We start from the raw sequence: 6,062 nt of genomic DNA, 5'->3' as shown, positions 1-6,062 counted from the left end.
TGTCTGGTTGGACTCAAGGGGCATGTTTAAAGGGGGTAAAATAATGCGAGTAAAATAGAGAATTAATGAACCAATGAGTAAGGGGCATTTGTGGGGCAATAATGCAAATAAATAGAAATGATTATGGACACATAAGCAACTGCAAGGGCATTATCGGGGAAATAAATAGAAAGTAGATGGACAAATGAGTAAATAAATGGATTCATAATTTTATGTAAAAAGCATATGGATAAATATATAAATAGGATCAAAAGAATGAACAAATAATGGATAAAACAATAAAATTAAAGTGATAAATAGATAAAATTAAAGTAATTAAACAAGATTGAAAATATAATCTATATAAAAAAAACACAAAGCGAGAAATGCAAAAGAAACCTGATAAATATCAAGAAATAAATGGACAAATCGACCCATTTGTCAAATATACATATATATATATAAATAAATGTCTAATACATGTATATATAAATATATATATAATCAATCAATACATATACATATAAATATAAATATAAATATAATAAATAAATACACATATATAAATAAATAAATTTCTAATACATATATATATATGTGTATTATATAATTAATAAATAAATAAATACATAAATAAAATATAAATAAATGTCTAATACATATAAATATAAATAAATAAATAAATAAAACTCTCATGAGAATCAAATGGACGAATAAAAGTAAATAAATGCATAATATTAAAACAAAAAAACACACAAATATTAATTAAATAAAACGGAAAGAGGTCGAGAAATATTAATTTTGAATCCTCTCTCTCTCTCTCTCTCTCTCTCTCTCTCTCTCTCTGTGTCTCTCTTTCTTTCCTGCTTTCCTGCGTGCTCTCTTCTGCGCGTTTAGGGTTTAGGTGTTTTCTCTCTTCGCTGCGTGCTCTCTTGCTCTCTCTCTCTTTGCTTTCTGCGTGATCTCTGCGCGTAGAGCTTATCCCCACAGCTTGCAACAACTTGATTTTTCAACATCAGTCGGTTCAGACCTCCACTGAGCTTCACCCACGAGGGACCAGAAAGATTTTCAATTAATGAATCGGGTATTGAACCTAAAGGAAATACCTTGATTCGTTTTCAGATTCGTTTGTGGGTGGAACAACAGGAGAAGTGCATTGGGGGAGTCGTTCTGTATACATAAACAAAGAATCGGAGGTACTAATTATTGTCCTTGAATGCAAAACAATTTGGATTTTGTTTAGTTCACAAAATGCATTCATTTCAATGGCACTAATTCTCTGTCATTTGCTTTCCCTTGAAGTGTTTAGTCGCTCTCATGTGCATTTTCATTTGCTTTCATGTGGAATAGTAAAGGATTTAATAGGCATTTTCATTGGCTTGCATGTATAGTTGTTCTAGAGAAGTTTCTTTTTCATTTTTATTTGCATTTTTATTTGCGTTCTCTGCCCAACTTTAAATTTCTAAGTTGAAGTGTGGAGGTTTTACTTAAGATTGAAGAATACCAAGAATTGTTATTTTGTGGTTTAGGGCTAAGCAAGATGTTCGATTTAAACTTGAGTCCCTCTCATTGTGATACCTCTCATGCACTTCAAAACATAAATATGAATGTTTTACATGATGCTTGGGTCTCACTTGATGACAATGATTATACTAGTAGTTATTCGACCAATTCAGATTCTAACACAAGTGATTCGGCTAGTGACAACGAGTCATTGGATAATGATGACCTCAATATGATGAATGGAAATCTCAAAAAATATCCAAATGTCAATTTATTTATGCCTAAAAGTTATTTTACTTTTAATAAGGCTTGTTATGATTTAATGGTCGATGATATATTAGGAGTTCGTAAAATTACAATTGACTTGTTGAGGCATGCCAAAAATGGTGTAGTAGTGGATCTTAGATTATGGAAATCGATGAAACAACGAATATCGTTAATGGGAGATCGAGAAATATATTTAAAGGAGTCTCCTAATTTACGGATACCTTATATCGAACAATGGGAAGATATAGTGACAAATGCTCATGTTAAAGCTAGCCATCTAGGGCTCAAAGATACATTAGATGAAATTAAGAAAGGTTGGTCAGTGGATGCCCGATATCACGGGCTATCAAAGGTTTATGTGAAAGTATACATTGATGCTTGTGGATGTCAAAAGGTACAAAAGGCGACGCCTTTAGACATGCTTGATCATACTAGTAGTGCCCCAAGTGAAAAGTTTGTAGTAGAAGAATCTATGCTGAGTGTTGTATTAGATGACATTCAAATTAAATATTCTACATGCTTAAAGAAGTGTAAAACCAAAAACAAATATCATGAAAGGTATGTTTGTCATCGTTGGGGGGAATAAAAAAGGGGTAGTAAATACATTCGTAGATGTAAGACTACCAAACGATGTGGATGTACTTTTTATGTTGATATTAAAAGGTCAATTGGAGATCGAAAACAAGTGTCCATCTCTGTATATGCCCAACATAAAGGCCATGACCCAGGTGCACCACATGAGGTATATTATTTAAAGGTGCACCCAAATGTCATCCATTGTTGTATGGAAGATCTTTTTGATGTTGGATGTGCAAGGCATGTAGCAAGGATAAGCATGAGGAAAGCGATTATCCATAAGAACAAAGTTACACATGTTGAGAGAGTTATTTTTAGGTTTTTTATACTTACAAAGGAGGTTCAAAATATAGCTAGCAAGTTAAATGTTAAAAAATCTATAGCCGTAGATGATTGGACTAGAATGATACGAGAAGCATATGCATTGAAGGATCAAGGAAAAGTAGCTTATATTCAACCGTATATTCCTACAAAGCAACCATTTGTTCTAATAATACAAGATCAATGGATGTTAAACATGTGTATGCGCTTATCAAAGAACAATGCTTGGGCAATTGATTCTACGTTTAAGACTAATGTATTTGGATTGCCCTTATATGCTGCCGTTGCACCAAACGAGCAAGGGGTTGGCATCCCATTGTGGTATATGCTTTGCACCAATGATGCAGGATATCATCATGAACAACTCGCATTGGAAATGACACTAAAGAAGATATTTGAAAGAATGAAAGGTATCCGACCGAATGCCCTGGTAATAGATAAGTGTTGGGTAGAATACATTGCTTTGAAAAATGTTATTACATCTGATCCATATTGTTGGGAGATGGTCAATGATATAAGGCAACAAACAACTTGCAAAATTTTGCTTTGTTGGTTCCATGTGAAAAAAGCATAGGTTGACCATCTATTGCCAAAAGTTCATGGCAACGAAAGAGACAAATTATATGCTCGAATGTGCCAACTCATGTATGCTAGTAAAGAAGAAGAATTTGATCATGTATATGCTGAAATATTGGAAGAATACAATGAGCAAAAATTAGTTTGCAACTACATAAAAAATTGTTGGTGTAATGACATTTGGAGAAATACTTGGCCCAAGTTTGGAAGAATGTTCCAATATGGCCATGTGGACACTACAAATATCGTTGAGAGGCATTGGCAATATATCAAGTACACCGCATTTAGAGGAAGAATTAATCGATCCATAACTGATTTGGTGCATGCATTGATACACCTCATGTGGTGCACTTGGATCATGACCTTTGTGTTGGGCATATACAGAGATGGTCGCTTGTTTTCGGTCTCCAATTGACCTTTTGACATCAACACGAAAAGTGCATCCACATCGTTTTGAAGTCTTACATCGACGAATGTATTTGCCACCCCTTTTTGACTCCCCCCAACGGTGACAAACATACCTTTCATGATATTTGGTATTGGTATAAGACTTCTTTAAGCACGTACAATATTTAATCTGAATATCATCTAATACAACCCCCAACATGGATTCTTCTACCGTGAACTCTTCATTTGGGATGGATCTAGTATGATGTTGGATGTCTAAAGGTGTCGTTTTTTGTACCTTTTGACATCCACACGCATCAATGCATGCTTTTACATACACCTTTGATAGCCCATAATATCGGGTATCCACCGACCAACCTTTCTTAATTTCATCTAATGTGTCTTTTAGCCCTAGATGGCTAGTTTTAACATGTGCATTCACCACTATATCTCCCCATTGTTCGATATATGGTATCCTACAATTAGGAGAATCCTTTAAATATATCTCTCGATCTCCCATTAACAATATTCGTTGTTTCATAGATTTCCACAATCTAAGATCCACTACTACACCGTCTTTGGCATCCCTCAACAAGTCAAGTGTAATTTTACGAACTCCTAATATATCATCAACCATTAAATCATAACAAGCCTTATTAAAAGTAAAATAACTTTTTGGCACAAATAAACTAGCGTCGGGATATTTTTTGAGATTTTCATTCATCATAATGAGGTTCTTATTCTCCAATGACTCGTTGTCACTAGTTGAATCACTTGTGTGTGAATCTGAACTTATAGAATCACTACTAGTATAATCAAAGTCATCAAGTGAGCCCCAATCATCATTCAAAGCATCCATATTTTGTATCTCAAGTGCATGAGAGGTAGAACAATGAGATGGACTCAAGTTTAAGTCAAAGTCAAACATCTTGTTTACCCCTAAAACCACAAAACAAAATTCTTGATATTCTTCATTCATTTGTAAAACCTTGCATGTTGATAGCAATTTAAGGTTGGGTGGGAAACTTACTTGGTCTTTAAAGGTGGATTTGATAGATATGATGAAGAGTCAATGTCCTAAACCCCAAATACCTTGGTTCATTTGATCCTACAATTACAAAGAGGGGGAGAAAAACATCAAAAACAATATTTTGTTATCACTTAGCTTCATTCTATGTATGTGTGCTCACATTCGAGCCCTCTGGAATTTAGAGTGTAAATGAGAAAAATATCTTATTTAAATGGGATTTATGCATGTATCGAAATGTCTGCATCTGGGGGCATACATTGTATATAATTTCATAACTTTTAGCTATATATATGTATCTTAATGTACATATCTAATAGTAGATGACTCTGCAATAAGCTATGGCAGGGCCTCAATGTATGTATCTACGGTCGTCCATACCAAATTTATGTATCCACGTATGTTAGCGTCAAATGTCTGGCACATGCCAGGGCTTGTGAATGTGTGTATCCTCTGTTGTATGAAGCAGCTTATAAGAGAGAAAAAATGTCTCACGGTATGTATACACATATGTTGGCCTGCTAGATGTACACTCCACTCAATCGTGTAAGATTCATATGGAAGACCTATAATAAGTGCCCTCTCTGAATATCATATGTTGTGAACTAATTAGCCAACATCAGATTTGGCATTTTGTTGCACACTGAAACATTTCAGCCATAATCCTAGTGATAATGATGTAATTAATCTCTTGTAGAAATAACACTCACTATACATCAACACTCAGACTTTCAACATATATAATCACCTTAATCCTAGTGATAATGATTTATCTCTTGTAGAAATAGCACTCACTAATTAAAATGGAAAGAATAAACAGAAATATACCTAATTTCTTACTGGTCGTTCGTGAACTCCGCCTGTTGTTCCACCAAGATGTTGAAATTGGAGGCTGAGGAAGCACGTAGAGGAAGCCCGCAATGGAAAGATGCAGAGAGAGAGAGAGAGAGAGAGAGAGAGAGAGAGAGAGAGAGAGAGAGCACGCAACACGCAGCACACAGAGACAGAGATGGAGCACGTAGAGAAACACAGAGACAGAGAAACACAGAGACAAAGCATACACGTTCAAAAATCCCCCCCCCCCCCCCCCCAAATGTTTTCTCTCTCCTATTATTCACTTTTTTGTTTTATTTTTATTTTCTTATTTATTTTCTTTTCCTTTTTTTAGATCTAAAATAATTGGACGGCCCCGATCATCTAGGATTCCCGAGACGAGTTTAGAGCCGTCCAAGGCCTAGATTCACGGGCTCTCACTATTTATTATTTCTGTATCAAATAGTGACCCGGGGGGGGGGGGGGGTGCGAATTATAAGAATAAATTAAAAATGCATAATCTAGAAGGAAATACATATTTATGTAAACAGAAGGCGAAAAGAAAATTATAAAAACATTTAATTAATTAAGTAAAAGCGAAATAAATGGATAA

At 34.7% G+C, this 6,062-nt stretch overlaps 1 pseudogene; it reads left to right on the top strand.

Annotated features, from left to right (window-relative positions):
- The first annotated feature begins 2,583 nt into the window (after positions 1-2,583).
- On the top strand, positions 2,584-3,637 carry LOC147862381 (uncharacterized; annotated as a pseudogene).
- The last annotated feature ends 2,425 nt before the right edge of the window (positions 3,638-6,062 follow it).

Source organism: Azolla caroliniana, unplaced genomic scaffold (assembly GCF_043228905.1).
Source record: "Azolla caroliniana isolate FFs.n. ecotype wild unplaced genomic scaffold, voAzoCaro1.0.p SCAF_7, whole genome shotgun sequence".
Lineage (NCBI taxonomy): Eukaryota > Viridiplantae > Streptophyta > Polypodiopsida > Salviniales > Salviniaceae > Azolla > Azolla caroliniana.
Note: the sequence above shows the minus strand (reverse complement) of the source record. Positions and strands in the feature narration are given on the sequence as shown.